This window comes from Pelodiscus sinensis, chromosome 15, assembly GCF_052426305.1.
Source record: "Pelodiscus sinensis isolate ZL-2025 chromosome 15, ASM5242630v1, whole genome shotgun sequence".
In the NCBI taxonomy this organism is placed as follows: Eukaryota; Metazoa; Chordata; order Testudines; family Trionychidae; genus Pelodiscus; species Pelodiscus sinensis.
This window is the reverse complement of record NC_143066.1, coordinates 12549500-12573370: the sequence shown is the minus strand read 5'-3', so window position 1 is coordinate 12573370 and position 23871 is coordinate 12549500. Positions and strand designations below refer to the sequence as shown.

At 45.3% G+C, this 23871-nt stretch overlaps 1 protein-coding gene and 1 pseudogene across 3 annotated transcripts in view; one reads left to right on the top strand and one right to left on the bottom strand.

The window, feature by feature from the left end:
- Nucleotides 1–23871, bottom strand: part of ABAT (4-aminobutyrate aminotransferase) — a 146750-nt gene that overhangs the window by 81337 nt on the left and 41542 nt on the right. The gene's annotated exons all lie outside the window — the stretch shown is intronic.
- LOC149523545 (uncharacterized) lies at nt 1416–23849 on the top strand (annotated as a pseudogene).

Below are 23871 nucleotides of genomic sequence, written 5' to 3'. Positions count from 1 at the left end.
ATTAAATTTGCTTTATAAGGCATTGTCTCAGAAACATCCCTTCAAAGTTAATAAAACTGAACTCAGCCATTATTTTCTGCAATGCTAATACACAAAACATGGGAATGAAATTCTATCCATGGCACAGGGCTAAAATTTTACTGGGGGAAAAATAAGGTCATCTACTCTAGGCAGTTTCAGGACTGATCCCTTCAATATGTTCTGGGATAGCTTATCTAGGCCACCTTCCATCTCAATTACAGTATGAGATGCCGTTTTATATGGATATCAAAACACAGTACCTTTAGTTTTGCAGCCATATATTTATTAATTATAGAACAGTATAGAATAGTATAGAAAATATGGATATGATATTAATATGACATAACAGATATACTTTACGCAAGATGACTCATGCAAGATATCATTGGCAAGGTTATGTTTTACTGAATGTAATTATCCCATTTGTACGCATTTATCATTTTTGTATTTAAAGTTAGGAATCTATGTATCTGTATCTCTTCTTTGCTGTTTTGGGTCACTCCCACGACTGACATTTCATAGACTACAATGAAAAGCAGACATTGTGCTTGGCCTTCCTGTAGATGATTCACACTGGTATGGACTCACGGTTGCTGAATTGCCACCAAGTCAGGTGACTTGAACACCCAAAGGAGGATGGGATGAGGAAAATCAGACAAAGGATTCCCACCTTATGGAAATTCTATATAAGACAAGGGAGGAAAACAATGATGATCTGCAGTTTGCTTCTCCTCTGGCTTCCCCACCCAAAAAGACACTTGAAAACACCTGGAAACAAAAAGAACTTGAACTGGGCAGATGGAATTTCCAATTTCTTTAGTGAATATAGCTTAGATTTCATGCTCTGAATTATTTTCTTAGTAATATGCTTTGTTCTGTTTGCTATCCCTTTAACCAATGAAAATACATCTTTTTATAGGTAGTACATTTATTTTTGGATTATAATACAACTCAGTTTATGTAATCTGGGCTGGGTGAACACCTGACAGTTGGAGCAAATCCCTTAAGCAGAATCTTTCTAGAGCTGATCTCAGTATCTGTATCATAGCTGGCTGTGGTCCTGCTGGTGTGCTTTGCTAGAGCAGGCTTTAGTGCCTGGCTCCACAAGACCAGACAAAGAAGACCCAGACTGGCAGGAAAAAAGTGATCTCAGTAGTATCTTCAACACTCAAGGGTCCCAAACTATCACACATATCACACTGCATATCTACTTTATTTCCCATTATCACCCCCAGCTCTCTTTGATTACTGCTTTTGACATTTCTCCCTGTCACTAAAACTTGTTACCAACTGTTTTCCCTGAACAGATTTGTTCACATTTTTGCTGGTAGAATCTTATTTAATTGTTTCTTACATATTGTTTAAGAAGCCCCGCCCCTGCAACTTTGCTGGGCATGCTCAGACTGCAGCCCAGGTATAAAAGCCTTAGAGAGGCTCTATCTGGGTTGGCCTCTAAGGAGGAAGGAGGCATTGCCCAAGCTCCTGCAGGAAAACTGCCAGAGGATCCAGACCTGGAAACCAGCCAGCGAGACATTTACACTACAGAAGAGGATCTGGAGGAAGGAGGCACTGCTGGAACTCCTGTGGGCAAACCACCAGAGGGACTGGACCCGGAAACCAGTCAGCAAGATACCTGCACTACAGAGGATCTGGAGAAAGGGCCCTGGAGGAAGTCCAGTGGAGTATAGTAGGAAATAGCCTAGGGTGGGAGATTGTATCCCGAGGTGCTAAATGAGTTGCTGTGGGAGTCCCTGCTGAGTGAGCAGTGGATCATGCCACTGCTAAAAGGGTCCTGGGCTAAAACCTGATGGAGTAGGGAGGGCCTGGGTCCCCCTACACGCTCCTCAAGCCTCCAATCCATGGGCCTGCACCCGTTTATTACTGACTTCAGCTGCTGGGCCGCACTGCCTCAGTGAGAGGAGTGTGAGTGTAGAACTGCATTCAAGGTTTCAGGACACATGGGATGGGGCATGGTTTCAAGAACCCCCAGAGATGTGACAGCGCCCTCCACCAGGGGGAGGGACAAGTACTCCACCCCACGACAGTGGTCAAGGCTCTCAATGCCATCCTGATGCGAAGGATCATCACTCTGGGCAACATGGACCCCATCGTTGCTGGCTTTGCCGCCATGGGCTTCCCCAACTGCAGGGGGGCATTGATGGCACCCATATTCCTATCCTGGCCCCGACCACCATGTGTCCGAATACATCAATAGAAAATTGATGGTGCTGCAGGCCCTCATGGACCACAAGGCCTGGTTTACGGACATTTACATCAGATAGTCAACTAGTGATATGACTAGTCGCTTCCCCGCCTCTTGCTGCCTCTATCCTTTTGCTTCTAATATATCTGTAGAGTGTTTTCTTGTCATCCTTTATGTCTCTAGCTAGACGGAGCTCGTTTTGTGCCTCTGCCTTTCTAATCTTGCCCCTGAATACTCGGGTTATTTGCTTATATTCATCCTTTGTAATTTGACCTAGTTTCCACTTTGTATACAACTCCTTTTTGTTTTTTAGTTCATGTAAGATCTCCTAGTTAAACCAAGGTGGTCTCTTCCCAAACTTTCTATCTTTCTTACACAGTGCTTTGGGGCACTTAATAATGTCCCTTTGAAAAAATGCCAACTGTCTTTAGTTGTTTTTCCTAAGTCTTGCTTCCCATGGGACCTTACCTACCAGCTCTCTGAGTTTACTTAAGTCTGCCTTCCTGACATCCATTGTCTTTATTTTGCTGTTCTCCCTTCTCCCATTCCTTGGGGATGGACAATAATTTTTGAAAGGGGGTCATTTCACAAAGCTCTGAAGTGGACCCAGGCCGCCCTGGAAGGGGCAGGGCCTTCTGCAGAAGGGGCAGAAATAGGAAATTCCTGTGCTTCTCCACCCTTAAACGCCGATTGGCCTGGAAGTAGGAGAACATATGAAGTCTTTGCCCCCCGCTCTCTAGCACATAGAGAGAACCCCCAACGGTTTTGATCAGCTGGAGGTTTTCTTGAGGCACAGCATGCCCCTGGCAGTAGGAGGAGACTCCCCTACCCCCAGGTTAATCAGGATCTGGGGGCGGGGGAGTGCATGAAGTCTTTGTCCCCCATCCCTGCCCCCACTGTTCAAGGGTTGCTTGGTGCCTAGAAAGAACCACCAGCTGTACTGAATAGCTGAAGGTTCTCTCTGTTGCCACGCACCCCTGGTGGGGGGGAAGGAGGCAGAAAAGACTTACTGCACTCCCCCATCCCCAGATCTCAACTGGCTTGGGAGGAGGGGAGCAGCAGGGCAGCCACGGATCAGATGAACCAGCTTGGTGGGCCAGATCCAGCCAGTGGAGGCTGTCTTGCCCTCCCCTGCCTTAGCATCATGAACTATATGATTTCGTGATCACTTTTCACCCAAGCTGCCTTCCACTTTCAAAGTTTCAACCAGTTCCTCCATATTTGTTAAGATCAAATCCAGAACAGCTTCCCCTCAGTAACTTTCTCAACCTTCTGAAATAAAAAAATTGTCTCCAATGCAGTCTAGGAGTTCTTGGATAATCTATGCCCTGCTGTGTTAGTTTCCCAACATATGTCTGGATAGTTGAAGTCCCCCAACACCACCAAATCCTGCACTATGAATGATTTTGTTAGTTGTTTAAAAAAAGCCTCATCTACCTCTTCTGCCTGGGTAGGTGGTCTGTAGTAGACCTCCTAGTATGATATCACCCTTGTTTTTTACCCCTTTTAACCTAACCCAGAGACTCTCAGCAAGTCTGTCTATGTCCATCTTAGCCTCAGGTACATACATTTTTAATATATAAGGCAACACCTCCTCTCTTTTTTTCCCCTGCCTATCCTTCCCCTGTGCTGACAGAGGTTCCACAATCTCCCTTGGTAACCTCTTCCAGAGTTTAACTTCCCTTTCCACAAGGATTCTCAAACTTCATTGCACAGTGACCTCCTTCTTCCAACACAAATTGCTACATCCTGAGCCTTTCCAACTGCCACCATCCCATGCAGGGGTGGGAAGGGAGTCCAAGAGCTTCAGCTCCTGGCAGGGGTTCCTCTATGAGGACCTCCACCCAGGGCTGCAGTTCTCAAGGCTTCGGAGTCAGCCTCAGGCAGTGCTTTGGCTTAGACCCTGGACTCAACAAGTCTAATGCCTGCTCTGGTGACCCCATTAAAGTGGGGTTGTGATCCACTTTTGGGTCCCGATCCACAGTTTAAGAACCACTCCTTTATCACATAGTAGTGAAAACCAACCCCTCTCTACTGCCATGATGCATAGCCCCTCTCACAAAGCTGTATCTTTTAACTTGGTACATTTGCCTAGATGCCTATTAAGTTGTTGCCATTCCTGAATCCTGTAATCACTTAGGATTTTTCTTCTGATTTCCCAGTACTGTGGCAATCGCAACATAATTCATTCTATAGGACATGTAAACTTAGGGTGTTTTATTTAATATATTTTTGGCTTATTTGTTATTTTAAACACAGATTCAGTATAGAATTGGAAATACTCTGCATTTTACTGAAACATACTTTGCAAAAGAGATCTACATTTCAGAATGAAGTTCACAGGATCTGTATCTGAAACTAATGATCAGCAAAACTGTCAGAGTAAAAGGTGAAATACACATTTCAATAATGTGACAGTGAAGACATCACTGCTGATGACTGCAGTATTCTAGCTCATTCTTCCTGTTTAAGACATAGGAGCCTAATTTAAATTCATGGGGGCAGATTCATCTCTCTCAGCTGCTGAAAAATGAAGTTGTTTAGAAAATTGCAACACCAGCTATGCAGTGCAACTACCCCAAAGATCTCCACAACAGTTTAGGGAGTGTGGGCTCTCTTTCTTTAAGGATGCTTTTTGTTGGCTGCTCAGTTGTAAACCCTAGGCAGGCATGGCAGTTATGCCACTGTGCCTCCTAGGAGTTAACTGTTTGTATCTTTAGACCAGTTGCCTCCAATTTTTTTAAGCACAAGATCACTTTTTAAAATTTAAGTGCAATGTAATATCTACTACTTCAAACCCACATACCCTTCCTTCCCCCCCCCCCCCCCACTTCTCCAAGGCCTCACCCTGCTTGCTCTACTCCCCTTCCTCCCCCAATCTCATTCACTTTCACTAGGCTGGGGTAAGGGTGCAGGCTCTGGTCTTGGGCTAGGGGGTTTGGAGTGTGACAAGTGCCTTTTCCCCTGGGGAACTCCAGGGCCAACCCCATCACCTTTAGGGGGACCCTTATCCTGCCTTCCTAATGCAGGAGCCTGGTTCATCCCAGGGGGAGCCCTGTGTTTGGCTGTCCCACTGCTCTCAGGGTAGGCAAGACTTGAACCCACCACCCACCACCCTGTGCTTCCCAGGTGAATGTTGTATCCCCCTCATTCACACAAAAGCCCACCCCATCTCCTTAACTTTGGTGGGTCCCTTATACTGTGGTGGGTATCTGGTCACTCCCAGAGTGGGTAGGGCTTGGACTGCTGGAGGGGAGGGGGTTCTGAGACTTCAACTCACAACCCTACCCTCCTCAGGCAAGTGTTGTATCCTCATGTCCACTCCAGAGCCCACCCCAGCTCTCTACCTTCAGAAGGGCCCTTATCCTAACTTCCTAATATGAGAGCCAGCTCCATCTCCGGGGCAGCCAGTGCTGGCTGCCTAGCCATTGTCTGAGTGGGTGGAGGGGGGCGGAATTGCGCCCACCACTCTGTGCGCCAGAGGCTGATGCCTTATCCCCAAGTTCATTGAAGATCCTAATCCACCTCCCTACCTTCAAGCCCCTCTCCCTCCAGCAACCAGACAAAGGATAAAGAACTCTCTGACAGTAGGGAGGTGGGGTGGGTTCTTGAGTGGACTAGGGAATATGGCATTTGCCTGGGAAGCGCAGGGTTGGGGGCTTGAGTCCCATCACCCACCCGGGCAGCTGCGGGGAAGCCAACACTGGCTGCCCCAGGGATAGACCTGGCTCCCACATTAGGAAGGCAGGATAAGGAACCCTGTGGAAGGAGGGAGGTGGGATGGGCTCTGGAATGGACTGAGGGAATAGGGCAGCTACCTGCAGAGGGCAGCACGGTGGGTTCAAGCCCTACCCTGGGAGCAGCCAGACCCTGTATAGCCATGGCTCCATGTGCTGCCCCTCATCTACAAGCACCAACCCCCTAACCTCCACTGGTGACAGTTCTCCATTATTGATCAATGGGAGATGCAGCAGTGGTGTCAGCAGGCAAGGACAACATGTGGAGACCCTCTGCTCTGACATTCTCAGGACATGCCAGCCACCTCCAGGAGCACAATTAACCACAGGGATAATTACTCCAGACATGACATGACAGAATAGGCATTTTAGAACTCACTACTGAAAGAATTAAATTTAAGTGTAAGAGAGAAATGAAAGTTCTGAAGTGCACAGACCAGTCACAAACAGTCCAGTCAAAAACTAAAGCTAACCCACTTTGCAAGCAATAAAAGTAGTAACAACCCCCCATATATGTGTTGAGTCAGGAGCTGAGAGGGAAGGACAGTGTGTGTTTGTGAGAATGACAGACACACACACACACACACACACACACACACACACACACACACACAGAGTGTGAGAGTGACAGAGAGTTGCATTGCCATGCTCCCTCCATCCCCTTCTCTCTGGGTGGAGATGGGGTACAGAAGTGGGGGGGGAGCAGAGACACCCTGACATCAGCACCCCCGCTTCACCATCCCACACCCTGCACAGCAAGCAAGAGGCAGCTCCAAGGCAGAGGGCAGGAGCAGCATGACAGTAGGTGGAGAGGCAACTGAAGTGCCAGCGCTTGATAGCTTCCCGGCCAAACCAGTCAGGATCACCTGTCAGAGGTTCCAAGATCTACCAGTATATCCCGATCTACTGGTTGGTGACCACTGCTTAAGACACTCTCAAACTCACACACTGTTCATTTACTTCCAAAAGAGATCTGAGAGTAAGAAGGGCTTTCTAATTTCATGGAAAAAATTTAGAGCTGGTGAAAAGTGGAAGCCTGACAACTCTAGGAACTTTACTTCTAACGTTATCAATCAGGTTATCAATCTGGTTCCAAGGAGGCAGCCACAGTGCAAACTTCCCAATACTTTTCCATCTACACATCTAAAGGCGGAAGTGGAAATACAGCCTCTAAAAGCAAACGTTCCACTTCCAGCATGAACATGTCAGTTTGGATAGTTTACAAGATAGATATTTATGCAAAAGCTGAGATGAGAAGTTCATTTCAAAATTCAGTATGCTATTATCAGGTAACATTTTAATTCAAAAAAAGTGAGAGCAAAATGAGGAACCAAGACCTGATCTACTCTAGAAAATTGGGGTGGCATATCTATATCACTTGAGGTGTGAAAAATCCACACTACTGAGCAGTCATAGTTAAGCCAACCTAAGTTCCCCAGTAGACAGCACTTTGTCAATGGAAAAATTCTTCCATCAACCTAGCTGCTGAATCTTTATGCCAATGTGCTGTTGTAGACAAGCCCCAAATTAGCTAAAATAACTGCTCCTGATCCTGATGCCAGCAGTCATGAATGGCACTATTCACAGCAAGAAGGGATGTAATTAGGAGAATTTTATCTCCTGCAGAGAGGATTAATAACTACTGTTTTGAGTAAATCCTGAATTTGTTAGGATGACATAGACAAATCTTTTAAATACTTCTTCACAAGAATATTCATGGTAAGACACATCATCCCATATGTACTAATATGTACTCACAAGCATTCATACTGCAAATAAATATTATTATCTCCTAGATAGGTAGGTAGCATTTATGACAGCAGTTCTCCCAACCCACAGACACAATATTCCAAAAGGAGAGAGAGAAATGTAGCTGTGTCACCTCAATGTACCCTTTTGAAACAGTCTGTGCATCTGGATGCAAAACAAAATTACGCTCGGTGAATGTGACAAGAAAAAACCCCTAAACATTAAGTCTGCAAAAGAGCCAATAAATCCCTCTCTAGAGCACAAGGATTCAGTTATTCTCAAAGTGAGAGTCCATTTATGTAGCTAAATGTAATACAGGCAGTCCCCGAGTTACGCGGATCCGACTTATGTCGGATCCACAGTTATGAACGGGGCCCGTCTTCCTGGTCTCCAACAGACCAGGGAGAGGAAGCAAAGTGGCAGAGCAAAGCGGCGGAAGCAAAGCCGCTGCCCGCGTGTTCCGCCGCTTTGCTCCCCATCGCCCTGGTCTGCAGACCAGGGAGACGGGGAGCAAAGCAGAGCAAAGCCGCGGAGCCCGAGGGCAGCAGGACAGCCACGGCGCGTCTGGGCTGTCCCGCTGCCCCCGTGCTCCGCGGCTTTGCTCTGGACGCCTGTGGTACAGCAGCTGGGGCAATGCCGGTTTGTCCCGTAGCACCGCTCTGGGCGCTACTGGACCAACCGGGCAGCACCCCAGCTGCTCTGCCCCAGGCGTCCTGATTCAGCCACTGCTGGTCAGTTTCAGCAGTGGCTGAATCAGGATGCCCGGGGCAGAGCAGTTGGGGTGTTGCTGGGTTGGTCCAGTAGCGCCGAGGAGCGGCGGCGCTACTGGACCAACCCAGCAGCACCCCAGCTGCTCTGCCCCAGGCGTCCCCAAGTCAGCCGCTGCTGAAACTGACCAGTGGCTGACTACAGGAAGCCCCTGCCCTGGGCTTCCTGGAATCAGCCGCTGATCAGTTTCAGCAGCAGCTGACTTGGGGATGCCTGGGGTTCTTAAGTTGAATCTGTATGTAAGTCAGAACTGGTGTCCAGATTCAGCTGCTGTTGAAACTGATCAGTTTCAGCAGCGGCTGAATCTGGACGCCAGTTCCGACTTACATACAGATTCAACTTAAGAAAAACCTACAGTCCCTATCTTGTATGTAACCCGGGGACTGCCTGTACACACTCTTATGAGAAAGAGAAGAGAGAAAGTTTAGAAAACACCCCAAAATCTCCCTCTGTCTTTTTATCTCCTACAGGCTCTCTCCCATTTCCTCTCTTTCCCATCCTAACCTTCTTCACCTAGAATAAAAGCCACACAAGGAATCAAAGCAGACCTCTTTCCTGTTTGTAGAAGTTATGTAACACTACTCTCATAGGGTATGTCTACACTTGCACCTTCTTTTGAGAGAGGGATGCAAATGAAGACATTCGAAATTGCAAATGAGGCCAGGATTTAAATATCCCGCACTTCATTTGCATATTCTTGTTATGGCGCTATTTCGAAATAACAGACGCTGTTAAGACGTGGTTATTTCGAGAGAAAACCCTTCTCTCAAAATTACTGATAAACCTTATTGTATGAGGAATAAGGGTTATTTTGAGAGAAGGGTTTTCTCTCAAAATAACCGTGTCTTAACAGCGGCTGTTATTTCAAAATAGCGCTATTCCAAAATAGCACTGTAATACGAATAAGCAAATGAAGTGCAGGATATTTAAATCCCGGCTTCATCTGCAATTTTCAATGTCTTAATTTGCATCCCTCTCTCAAAAGAGGGTGCAAGTGCAGACATACTCATATTTAATCATGAATACTATTGGAAAAACAGCTCATGAGAAGAGCCCAGAGGCTGTACTATTTTTGAACATTTCACAAATAGCTGGGGTAGTATGGGGAAAGGTCCAGATCTCAGAATAAATTGTTTGTCCATCTTGATCTAGCCATAGTCATGTTCTTCCCCAGGATTTATCTTAGCAAGGGTGGGTGAACCTAATCACTTCGTGCCAGCTACATCAAAGATAAACTATGACAGCACTTGTCACTAAAGGGCTTCTAAAGAGCAGTCATTTACCATCACCATCCATGTGAAATAGGTTATGCCCATTTCACTTGTCAATAGGGAGGAACCTAACAACCTTCACATGTTATTGATTAACTTTCTTATTGACTAACAAAGTGAAAGTCACCAAAGACACTGATTTGTTGATTTCCCAGTATGATCAGCAATGTGAAACCTGTTAAGAGCTCTTGCCCAAGACAGCATAGACAAACACAGGACAAACGTTCCCAGGCCAGTTTTGGACTGAAGAGACATTTTTGTAACCAGGGTCTCGCCACTATAGTTATACTGAGGGTAGATTCCAACAGAATCTAACAATCAAAACAGCATTAATAGCACTACTTATGATGAAATATGAAGATATGTGCTGCTGCTCAAGGGTTATCAAATACCATAGCACTATGTGACTTAGCAAATGTAGCTATGGTGTCCTTTTGAATAGACATATCAGCAAAGCACATGTTCTCTGTGATAGTTTACTTCAAGCACTTGTGCTAGCCCCCCTTCACTATATAATACCTGACAATATTGCATATGTTCATTTATGCTAATAACATAATTCTTGCAGCTTCAGAAGGGAAGCCGAGTTAGTCTGTAACTGGAAAAACTTAAAAAAACAACGAATAGTCTAGCAGCACCTTAAAGATTAACAAAACATGTAGATGATATCATGAGCTTTTGTAGGCACAACCCACTTCTGCAGATGACTGGAGTATTAAAAGTCCAGATCCAAGAATAAATAAGGGAAGGCGGAGGGGGATGGGAGAAAAAAATATAGTGAATTAAATTGTTCAAGTTCCAAGAAGCTGATAAGAACAATATGAACCTCTATAAGTACCCATTAATTCATTAGTTGGTTGGCTAGTTAAAGTCATTAAAATGTGGGAGGTAGTGTGCAAGCCAGCCAATGTCTTTATTCATTCCCCTCTGATAGGAATCAAACTTGTAAATGAAGTTAAGTTCCAACCCTTCCCTACATATTTGGCTTGTGGAATTGTCCTGAAACTACATGGTGACTTTGAGATGCATTAATGAGTGCCTGGGCAGGATAAAGTGTTCTCCAACAGGTTTCTGTGTGTTGCCTTTTCAGATATTTGATTTGTGTCCATTAATTCTTTCCCATAGAGACTTTCCAGTTTGGTCAATATACATGGCAGTAGGGCATTGCTGGTATTTTATGGCATAAATCACATTAGTGGATGTGCAGTTAAATGAGCCCAATGTAGTGGCTGATGTGGTTTGGTCCAGTGATGAAATAGAAATAGTTTGTTTAGTTGCATGGACAGAGTTGGTACCAGGGCTGATTGCAGGGGTGGGTTCCTGGATGATTATGATGGAGGTGTGTTGCATGGTTAATGGAAATAATATGTTTGAGGTTGGGGGTTGTCTGTAGGTGAGGGCTGACCTCCCCCCAAGGCCTGTGAGAGTGAGGGGTCATTTTCCAGGATAGGCTGTAGATTGTTGATAATGCGTTGGAGGGGTTTAAGTTGTGGGCTACAGGTGGAATTCTGTTGTTTTCTCTTTTTGGCCTGTCTTGAAGTAGTTCATGTCTGGGTATTTCAGTTTTAAGAATGCTCTATAGATCCTGTAGGAGTTTGTCTCTGTTGGATTGGAGCATATCTGGTTGTATCTTAGGGCTTGGCTGTAAACAACAGATTGAAAAATGTGTCTTGGATGGAAGCTAGAGGCATGAAGTTAAGTGTAGTGGTCAGTAGGTTTCCGGTACAAGGTGGTGGAAATGTGTCAGTTATGTAATTGTACAGTAGTGTCAAGGAAGTGGATCTCTAGGGATCCAGGCTGAGGTTGATGGAGGGCTAAAAGTTGTTGAAATCACTGAGAAATTCTTCAAGGGTCTCTTTCCTGTGGGTCCATATGATGATGATGTCATCAATGTATCATAAGTAGAGTAAGGGTGCTAGGGGTACCAAGCAAAGACCTCACTGTCATCGGTTACATCGTGTACCCCAACCTCAAGATAACATAGGAATACTTTCAGTATTGGAAGCTCTGCCCCACTGCCACAAAAAGTTTGGTATTAGCCTTTCTCCTAAATAACAAAGTTGCCAAGGAATCATTTAATGCCATCTTTCACCACCATCAGATCCACAATGAACCCTAGCTGAAGTATAACTCTGAAACCAGCCAATGGGACCTTCTTGTTGGAGTAACAGGCAGTTAAGAAGAATCACGCTCCCTTTCCTGGGCTCATTTATTCATGATGCACATGGCCCGGCAAGCAGGCAGGCTGGCTGGGAAACATTTTAAGCTCTACAAGCAGGCAGGTAGCCTAGTTTGGCAGCTGGCAAGTAAGTCTTTTGGCCACAGTCTGCTTCTGGCACCCCAGCCCTTTCCTGCCCCAACCCCTCCCCACTCAACACACTCAGCCCCTCTGTCCCCCTCTTACACTCATACCGCCTCCCAGATCTGGCACCCCAATCTTCTGCCCCAGATCACAATACCCTCCTACTGTAGATCACATTCCAAACCCTTGCACTCCAGACCCCTGCCCTAGGTCACAACTGTCTGCTTCATCCCAACTCCCTCCCAGACTTCAGTCTCCCTCCTGCACCCCAATCCCTTACCCCAAGCTCCCTTCTGCACCCAACCTCCATCCCAGACCCCACATTTCCTCCATTAATATCCTAGAATAGTGCGGTCCTCAACCACTTTCCAAAATCTTGGAGTGGTCTCCTGTCAAAAATTACTGCCCACCGCTGTGCTAGACAATATTGACCTCCCATGGTCCAGGAAATTCTCGGGTTATGAACCAGTCAGGTCCTGAGTGTTCTGGACTAGAGAGGCTCAACCAGTAATTGAATCCTTTAATTTGTTATTATGTAAAATTCAAAGTAAATTCGTAATCCCTCAAAATATACACACACACAAAGTTCATGACACTTACATTTCCTTGATGAAAATATGTAAGTGTACTTCCCTTTTATTCTCTTTAAAGCAGGCTACTGTTAACTGCATTGTCAAGACATATCATTAACGTTATCTCTCAACTGCCACCAGTCCATAGATCAATCAAGGAAAACAAATCTAGCAGCAACTCTGCTATTCAGCTGAATGGGAAAAATAGCCTCCTATTTTAGTGTACTAGCTCTTGCAAATTGCCTGTGGTCAATGTAAACCCAGCATGAGGTTTGGGGAAAAGACAGCCAATTCAGTTCAATCCAAGGCCACATGACTGCACAGACTCTCATATGCTCGGTCACCTAACACATAGCTACAAAACTTTAGCTCATGTCTGTTTACGATTAAAAATCAAGTCAATGAATGTTCCTGTCCAGAAATAAAGTAATGATGGATCGAGAACTGGAATGCATTTGTTTCTAATGACTCCCTAGTTTCCAAATACTGAATCTTCCTTATAACCCCGGAATTAAAAAACAGCATGTGTCCCCAAAGATAAGCTCTGTAATGCATTGTTTGTGCTTTGGTTTATAATGCTGTAATATCAAGAAACGCGATTCCTGCAAAATATTCTTCTATTTGTTTCCTTGATAGTCTGCTCAGTGAGTATGCGTGTGTGAATGCATGCATGTATATATATATTTAGCAATCATGATGCACTGTAGTATCATATCTCTATGATGCATTCATTCTCTGCACCGTAGAGTTAAAGAGAAATACATATGCATACAAAAGAAAAGCAGTAACTACAAAGTAACAGTAACAAAGAGTTACTAATTGTGCTGAGAAACACAGGAGACTTGAGTGCCACTGAGTGCCACTGATAGGTTGCCATGGTTGCAAAGGGGCAAGGGAGGAAACAAGAGCAAAGGTGAACCAATGTGCAGTAAAAGGCTGAGCTATTTCAGTTTTAAATCACTGTGACAGCACTTCAGCTGAGCTATTACATGGTTGCTGTGGTAACAAATAGGAGAAAGAAATCACAGAGGAAAGCTGTAATTATTACAAGGGAGATAGTGACTTATCCAGTTCAGTAATCAGCACATTACAGTGATTCAGTTGCCTTGAACTCCTCCTAACCACTATGGAATAATGCAGGATCATTCAGCCATACCAGCTGCAGTGCCGTGCTACTACAGAATGAAATGCAAGCAAGATCCAGCCTTGGTTCCTTAACACTATGTCTGCGTAAGAGAGTTTTCTAAGTGCTGAGTATAGCTAGCCAAGTGCAACTGCTTCACATTAATGGGCTTAGATACATGTAATGTTAGAAGGGAAGAGAACCATAGATCAGGATTTAAGAAGGAAGAAGAATTATGGGGCTGTTAATACTCCCAGTTGACTAGATACACTCAAAGGGATATTATGAGGAAGGACTTGGGACAGGACACAAAAGTGATTAGTTTGTTAGTTTGTTAGTTTATTAGTTTTGTTGTTAAGTTTTAAGTTAGTTGTGTAACCCAAGTTAGCTTTAACAGCTTCTAGCTTTAGCTTTTCTTAAATTCTGCACCTTCAGCTTATGAATTAAGGAACCCAGATCTAAACTCTCTTGGCATGCCAGAGGTGAGGCCGTTCCTTTCTCTCTTACCACTAGTAAGGATGTATGCAACTAGTTGACTACCCAATAAGCAACAGCTTATCAGATAGTCAAGTAGTGACTCGACCAGTCACTTCCCTGCCCTCCTTACTGCCTTCATCACTTCCCTGCCCTCCTTACTGCCTTCATCAGAGAGAGGCAGCAAGGGGGGCGGCAGCAGGAGTTGGTGCGGGGGGGGGGGGGGCAGCTTAAAAGCCAGTTCCACCAAGCACCAGCTCTGCAGGGAGCAGGAGCGGCAGCAGGAAAATAGCTAGAGCAGGGACTGCTTCAGTCCCTGCTTGCACTGGTTCCAATTGCTATGCTTCTTCTTTTGAAATGTACAAGAGCCTCGCAGCGCTTCTGTACATTTCAAGGGCTAAAGCACTGCAGTTCCCCGCTGCTCTTCTGCCTTTTAACTGTAGTAAAAGCTGCGGGTGGCTCTTACTACATTTAAAAGGCCAAGGCGCAGTTCCACCTTATCAACTAATCAAGTAGTCAATGGAAATTCCATCCACTACTTGATTAGCTGATTAATTGAAACTTTTAACATCCCTAACCACCAGGTTATCAGGAAGGTGTGAACATATTAATTAAAAGCTTTATAGCGCACAATAACCACATTTATCTTAACAGTACTACACTGGTAACTCAGATTTATTTTACCATTTGATTACTATTTGATTACTATTCCATTTATTTTATTAAAGATTTTTAAACTATAGTTTCCTCAATGTGAGCATTATGTTATATCCCCAAGGCTCCTTTCATACTCTGTAAAGCTTGATTATGCTTTCTGGGAGTACCCAGGGTTGTGAGCATAATTACTGCTAAGGTGCTCATCTCTGGAGAGCCATGCAACAGCATTTGCGCAGCAGACGGCTGCTCTGGTGGGCAGGGCTGGCTGAGATGGCATGAGGGAGCCACTGGGGTGGGGGGCCACCTGCTGCAGCCACCTGGTGGGGAGAAATGGGGGAGGCCTGCTCCAGTGGCTGGGGCTGCCACGTGGTGGGGAGCCAGGGCCTGTTCTGGTGGCTGGGGCCAGGAATGGGACCTGCCGCATGGCGTGGGGTGTACATGCCTACTCCAGCATCCAGGAACATGACATGCCGTATGGTCAGGGGGAGGGGTCTGTTGCAGTGGCTGGGAATGGGAAATGCTGCACAGCAGGGAAGGGAGCAGGTTCTGCTCCGGTGGCCATGAACATGTGTGTTACTAAATTGGGTAACACAAGTGGCACACATCCAAACCAGCATACATGACCTTAATATTGGTGAACAAGCCAAAACTCACTCTGCTCATAGTCGGAAAATTTTAGAGGGAACACTGGTTGTAAGGCATATCGTTACTATCTATACTTAGATATCTTCTGATCAGATTAATTGATGAGCCTACAACCTATGCTATCCAAATTAATAGTATCAACCTCTTAAATCAGGCAACAGAACTAGTGAGCCAGCCAGGAGATTCAAGGAGCGTGTGACAGGAATTTTTAGGAATCCCAGGCATTTTAGACTCCTCACCTGAGATAGAAGTTAAATAATTAGAGTTCGAGAGCAGGTGCCATGTGTAATAGAGTCATCTGACTATATTAAAACACATGAAATCTGATTTCCTGTGACTGTTGTGATGGTGTCCCCCCCACCCCTCCATGCTTTATGAAATTTTCTTATGGATACAAACATGCATAACTCAGAGAGGCTTTGGACAAAATATCTCATGTAAACTATCAATTTTAATATCGCAATCTTCTGAATCTGTATTTCTTATTTTGGTCTATGTATCATTCTTCTGTGTAAAGTTAGGGTGTCTCCAATGCTCTGGCAGCCTTAACAACTGGGTGATCAACTTAATGACCTGTAAACAGCTTTGTTTTGTCTCAAGTTTGAGTAGTGGTTGGACCTGGAAAGACATTTGACCATGCCAGTTTTGTACTGGAACACCAGTTTAACCAGGTAATTTTCCAGGGAAAGGGTGATGGAGAACAAAGGATTCCCACTCAAAAGGAAGTCTATTTAAGCTGGAAAGCTATCAGTCTTTTTGTCTTTGGCTGGCATGACATATCCAAAAAGATAGCCAGGACCCAGGTCAGAGTAAAAAATAAAAAAATCTTCTCTGACTTGAAGGTTTGCCTGAAATAACAGTTTTAGAGTAATTTTTCCAACAATATTTAGTGTATTAGTACTAGCTAGGCATTTTATTTTAATTTTGCAACTTACTTTGATCTACCTTTTTTCACTTGCAACCACTTAAATCCTATTCTTTGTACTTAATAAAAATATATTTGTTTAATATCAAACCCAGTGTAAATAATTGTTATCTGGTGGAACAATCAGGGTACATCTAGAATGCGGAATGTCCACAATGTCCAGGAAACGCATTTGCTCTTCCGCTTTTTTTCAGGGCAAGAGCAGATACGCTTTTTCGGAAGTCCTGTCTTCCTCGTTCCATGAGGAAGAAGGGATCTTCTGAAAGAGGTTTTTTTTCCAAAATTTGGCCCATTGTAAACAGGCCAAATTTCAGAAAAGCCTCTACCGGAAAAAAAGCAGAAAAAGGTATGCAAATTGCAGAACACATTTGTATACCTTTTTCTGAAAAAAAGTTGTAGTCTAAACATAGCCTGTGTGTACATCCTTCTTTCAATGCATGAAACTCTCACACAGTGACAGATGGATTTATTTTGATCCCATTTGGGGGGCTGGTTTCTTGGATGCTATCTATGCACATGAACTGCATTCTCTCAGAGCTGAAGTGATTCCGCATTGCTTTTCGAGGAGGGTGGTTCTCTCAGTATTGCGCCTTGTCTCAGGGAGACCAGAAGATCTGGCTCAGAAAGACAGGATAGTGAGGAGCCCCAGAGAGCAAGAAGGCAAATGTCAGTGGTTTTATCAGCACACTGGGAAACAGCCCTAAAGGGTTTTCTGTGATTGCACTCTATCATAACTGCTTCTTGGCAAGTAGTCCTAGTGTTTCCTGACTTTTTACCACTATTACTAGACTTTGTATTACTATTACCAGTGTTGTTTGTTAGGTGTTCCAATGGGTTTTTAACAGGGATTTTACTTCGTAGAAAATAATAAACTTTGGCTGCATGCATTTGTGTGTTCCCCCTCTACCGTGTTAACTATGTGCAATTAGTTAAACTTCAAAAAAGCCCCCAGAGATCACAAATACCTAAGGATTGAAAGCACCCAGCCAGGTTTATTGCTGAAAGGGACAATAATAGTTTCAGTGAATAGATTTGCCGCTGCTCCACTATACATATGTACCCCATGACAATGGACTAACTTAACCAATACTATGGTTTCAGCATTGTCTCCTAGGTTAGCCAAAGACCACTCTTTGGGATACATTTTATACAGAGGTTCACAAGTTACATATTACTTCTGACTATTAGGCTGTCACCCTCTATTGCCTAGTTACCATCCCTTACCTCACACAAAGTGGGATTTAATTACTATACATCATGCTGTTAATTTAAACCCTGTCCTAAACCTGAGTTGGTATGCTCTGGTTATCTGTGGACCATGTGTGGGTACCAATAAGTTCCTTAACAAGGTATTCTGTTACAACCCCTCTAAAATGTGCTTACAGCCTGTGCCTAATACCTTTAAGGCAGGGGTTGGCAATATATGGCTCTTCTGGAACCCCAGCTCAGTCCCCTCTTGCTCCCCCCAGCAAGGAGCCAGCGCTGATACTACTACAGCCTTACGGCCCTCCACAACATTGGAATGCCAGCGCCGGCTTCCTGCAGGGGGGAGAGATGGGAGGAGAAGGCTCTGAGAGCCTCCCCTCGATCTGGCGTCCTGGGAACAAGCAGAGCAGAAAAGGTCTCGGTGAACTGCATTTTCCCTTCCCTTGGTACATGGGAAACAAACAGCCAAAATGGCGCCATGGACACTGCTCTTTTTTGTCCCCTGGGAAACACCTCTGTAGGAAGCCTCCCTTACAATACCTTCATGTAGGCTTCTCGGGAATGGGAGCAGGAGGCCCTGTTACACGGTGCTTGCTGTGTGGTGAAACAAAAAGTGCCTCCCAACCTCCTCATACCCAAACTCCAACACTCTCACTCACCCCTAGCCAGACATCCCAGGAGCCCTGGACAAAATCCTTTCTGCCCCCGGGCCAGACACCCATTGCCAGAATCCCTCCCAGCCTCTGCCCAGAATCTCCCTTGCCCTCTGCCAAGGCACCCCCTGGCCCAGCATCTGGCACTCAGCCCCCAGTCCGCTCCTGTCCCCTGGCCAGGCAGCCTGCCCCCAAACCTGCTCCTGACCCCTGGGCAAACCTCACATCCTCACCCCCTCCTACACTTCACCTCCTCTCACCCAGATTCTGCACTCCCACCCCTAACCCATTCACTGGCAGCCCCATCCCACACACTGAATCCCACATTCAGTAAATCTGGCCTAAGGCCTTGAACCTCAGTCCTCCTTGCCCTGCCCCCCCCCCCCACTATGGGTCTGGAGCACCAGGGGAGTGAGGTGTTTCAGTTGGGGGGTCACATCAGTGAGGGTTGGGGATTTTGGAGGGGTTTTTTGCTTCTCACTTGTGTGTTCCCCAACTGATTTTTCTGTTGGTCAGTGGCCCCCAACCCCCTCCCCCCCCAATCCCTACTCCTGCCATAAATCAAGACAAAGCTGAAACCTTGTGTGTTGGACATATTTTACTTTATTTAAAAATGATGCCTAGCCAACAAGCCCCCAGTTGGGGCTCAGTCTCCATCTGGCTGCAGCATCCTAACACTCCTGCTCCCCCCACGTGCCAACCCTGAGCCCATCATGCACCTGAACCCCCTGTCCTGAGCCCCTCATACCTCCACATCCCCAGACTCCTGCACCCCCACAACATCCCTAGTCCCCTTCCATAACACTCCTGCACCGCCACACACTCCAACTTAGTGCCCTGAGTCCATCATGCATCCCAATCTCCTGCCAAGCCACTCATACATCCTAATCCACACTCCTGCACCCCCACATCACCAGCTCCCTGCCGTAAGATTGACAGAAAAAAGCCTGAATGCATACATGAAATTGGATTTGACCAGTTATGATGTGAACATCAAAGAAATGTGTGAAGAGATGCATCAGCAGAAGTCCCATTAAATAAAATCAGTGAGTACCCCTGCTTTCAGGTATAAGTATTTCTGCAGTATCAGCCCTGTTCTTGCCAACTTCTGTAAGCAGGGCCTTAGCAAAGTCTTAATTATTGCTGTCTAGGTCTCATACCTAGCCTGCGATACGTGGGCTTATGTTTCAGGCCCTCATCTTACTACATTTCATACGTAGTTTGACTTATGAATTTTGATATATGAGGTTTTTTCCTCCTTCCTAGCCAGAGGTTTTTAGTTTAATCTTGCAAGATAGAGTAATATTATTTAAAGTGGTACACATGTTTAAGGGGCTTCATTGCTCAAAGGTTAAAGTTATAATATATGGTGCTTATGAGAAAGAAAGGAGCAGCACTGGACCTGCTGACTCATATCTCAATTCTGGTGGGTGAAACTGATCTATGTTTTAAATAAGCTGCCAGAAAAGCTTAAAATTGCCCCAAACACCAGAGTTATTTAGTTCCCTCATTTCTCCTGTTGTGCACCCCGATCCATCTGCTGCAGTTACCCCCAACTATTTGGCAGATCCTGACCCGGGAAGAGACCTACACATTAGTTACATTGCGTGAAGAGAAGGGAATCTGTCCTCGCTCCTCCATTGTTTTCTTAGGACTTGTTTAAATAAGTGTGAAAAGCAGTTGGGTGTGTTATTTCTTGTTTGTTTCTGTGAAGAGTCATGTTCACTTACAGAGCTAAGAACAGCAGAATGTTCATCATATAGTTTATTTTATAAACCATCCAACAGGAAAGTGAAATTCTTGGTTTAAAATTGAAATGAGTTATATTTTATATGTTGAGTGGAGAAAGGGCAAGAGTAGAATCTGTAGGAACTGCTGACAGTATGGCTTTGAAAAACTGTATCAGAAAATACATTTGGGAACATGAAGGAGAGAACTTCTGAACATTGTAACCCACAGGGTTTTGTAAGTGAGATATCTGATACAGAAACAGCAAAAGACAAGAAAGACTAAAAAGGTGAAATGAATAGCTGTTGAATATCTGCTCAAAGCTTGTAATTTGCTGGGGAAGAAACTGAATAAGAAACTAGAGGTGCTCAAAAAAGTCCAGCAAACTTTGGAGCAAAAAGATAATGCTATTAAGAAGTTAACAAATTATCTAAATGTATCAGAGGAGCAATTAGTACCTTTTCAGAAGAAGGAGTTAAAGAAATGGAGTAGGTTTCAGGAAGCAGAGGAGGAAACACTGTTAGCAAGAGCAATCTGTAGCCAATTTCAGATTACTGAATGGTTATAAATCAGACCATGTCTGTCTGTTGGAGAGAATCAGAGAGTTGTTAACTGTTTGTGATGTGCTAGAGATAAGATTTGGAACAGTGCTGAAATGTCTGCTGTTAAAAGTTCCTTGAAAGAAAGTGTATAGAGGAAGAAATGAGTTGTGAGAAAGATAGGAGATGACGTATAGGAGAACAAAGAATCGGTTCAGAAAAGGGCAACAAAAATGATTAGGGGTTTGGAATGGGTCTCTCATGAAGAGAGATTAAAAAGACTTGGAATTTTCAGCTTAGAACAGAGGAGACTAAGTGGGGATATGATAGAGGTCTATAAAATCATGACTGGTATGGAAAAAGTGAATAAGGAAAAGTTATTTACTTATTCCCACAATATAAGAACTAGAGGTCACCAAATGAAATCAAAAGGCCGCAGGTTTAAAACAAACAAAAGGAAGTTTTTCTTCATTCAGCACCCAGTCAACCTGTGGAACTCCTTGCCAGAGGATGCAGCAAAGGCTAGAACTTTAACAGGGTTCAAAAAAGATCTAGATAGATTCATGGAGGTTAGGTCCATCAATGGCTATTAGCCATAGGGGGCTGGAGCACATGACCTATGAGGAGAAAGTGAAGGATTTGGGTTTGTTTAGTCTGCAGAAGAGACGAGTGAGGGGGGATTTGATAGCAGCTTTCAATTTCCTGAAGGGAGGTTCCAAAGAGGATGGAGAGAGGCTGTTCTCAGTAGTGACGGATGGCAGAACAAGGAGCAATGGTCTCAAGTTATAGTGGGGGAGGTCTAGGTTGGATATTAGGAAAAACTATTTCACTAGGAGGGTGGTGAAGTACTGGAATGGGTTACCTAGGAAGGTGGTGGAATCTCCATCCTTAGAGGTTTTTAAGTCTCAGCTTGACAGGGCCCTGGCTGGGTGGATTTAGTTGGGATTGGTCCTGCCTTGGGCAGGGAGCTGGACTTGATGCCCTCCTGAGGTCTCTTCCAGCTCTATGGTTCTATGAATGGTGTCCCTAGCCTCTGTTTCTCTGGAGGTGGGTGACAGCAGAGGGATCATGTGAGGATTACCTGTTGTAATCCCTCCCTCTGGTATTGACCACTGTCAGCAGATATTCCCAAAGCCACTCCAGAACCCACCTCACCTCCCCCCTTCATGGTGTCCCTTATCCTGCCTTCCTAATGCAGGAGTCAGCTCCATCCTTGGGGCAACTGATGTTGGCTGCCAAGCTGCTGCCTGAGTGGGTGGAGGGAGGTACTCGAATCCACCACCCTCTGGTCCGGAGGCTGACGGACCTTTGATCTGGCTGTTGTTATATTCTTATGTTCCCATTCCCATTGGTAAGGTGGAACTGAAGAAGACAGAGCAACCTATGGGGCTAATTACGATAAGTAAAGCAAGATAGTTAGCTCAGGCTGTCGGTACTTTCAGAAGCAGAGCTAAAGATTGAGTCGCAGGAGCCACCGGGAGAGTCAGTAGAGCAGTGGTCTCCAACCTTTTCTACTACAAAATCGCTTTTTCTATTTAACTGCGATGCAAAATCTACCTCAAAACCAAATACCCTCGCCTGCTTCTGCCCCACCCCTTCTTTGAGGCCCTACCCCTGTTCCACCCCTTCCCCAAGACCTCACTCTGCTCACTCCATCCTCCCCTATCCTCACTCACTTACACCAGGCTGGGACAGGGAATTGGGGTGAAGGCTCTGGCCTTGAGCCGAAGAGTTTGGAGTGAGGGAGGGGCCCCAGGCTTAGCCCAAGGTGGGGGATTGGGGTCTAGGGGGGGTTTCAGCGTACAAGCTGTGGGAAGGAGTTTGGGTGCAGGGGGACTCACATCTGAGGCAGGAGGTTGGGTGTAGGAGAAGGTTCAGGGCTGGGACAGGGGTTCAGCTGGCTCTGCATCACTCCTGAAAGCATCTGGCACATACAGCAATGGCTCCATGGAGCCATATGCTGCCCCTCATCTACAGGCCCCGAGCCAACAGCCTCTGCTGGCCACAGTTCCTCTTTATTGATCAATGGGAGCTGCAGGAATGGTGTCTGCAGTGAAGGACAGCATGTAGAGCTTGCTCCAGCCATGACAGGTTAGGCATTTTAGAACTCAATCAAAAATTACATTTAAGCGTAAGAGAGAAATGAAAATTATGAAGTGCACAGACCAGTCAAAAACCCAAAATAACCCTCTTTGCAAGCAGCAGAAGTAACAACAACTCTCCACTATTCGTTGGGTCAGGAGAGAGAGTGAAGAACAGTGTATGAACGACAGACACACACACACTGTGTGAGAGTGACAGATTTGCATTGCCAAGCTCCCTCCATCCCCTTGTCTCTGTGTGGAGGTACAGGAGTGGGGGTAGGAGGGACACCCTGACATCAGCGCTCCCTCCCTTCTTCCTCCCACACCATGCACAGCAAGCAGTAGGCTCCCAAGGGGGCAGCTCCAAAGCAGAGAGCAGGAGCAGCATGACAGTGGGTGGAGGGACAACTGAAGTGCCACCACTTGATAGCTTCTTGGACAAACCAGTCAGGATCACCTGTCAGAGGCTCTAAGATCTACCAGTACATCCCGATCTACTGGTTGGTGACCACTGCAGTAGAGGAAGTTATCAGTGCAGCAGCTACTAGAGCCTGCAGGTAGAAAAGAGAAGTCCCAAAGTGGCACAACAGGAGGTGCAGTCTAGTGTCATCTTAGAGGAGACTAGTGATGTAAAGGATGAGACAAGCAGAGCGAAGAGGGTGGAGATACCCTCTTCTCTGTTAGCGTCTGCCCCAACAGTGAAGAGGGAGTGCCTTTAGAGACTTCTATTCAGGCACTAGAAGATGCTGTGTCACAGGTCACACAGGTAGCTAGTTCTGTACAATAGTAATCTCTAAATTACAGTAGCGAGATATACAACAGCCAAGGGATGTCATTCCTGTTCCTCCACCCAATGCTGCATTGGCACCATATAGTTCAGGACACCAAGCAAAGGGTGGGCACTTACTGGAATTTAAGGACTCATCAACACTATCTAGGTCCCTAGAATTTCAAGGACCTTCTTCACCTCTTGACATATGCTGGTATCACCAGGTGTACCTGTAGAAGAACCAGTAACACCAAATCTTAATGAAATGAGGGATGTCCTGCATCACTGTGGAGATGCCTTAAGTATAGAATGTAGAGATTTTCAGGAAAGTTATCCTGCTCACCCACGATTATAGTCAGTGGAAAGTTCTGATAGTCCAGTGAAAAAAATGCTAATTCAGATAGAAGAAACTCAAATCCTACACTGGGAAGTCAAAGCCTAAAAT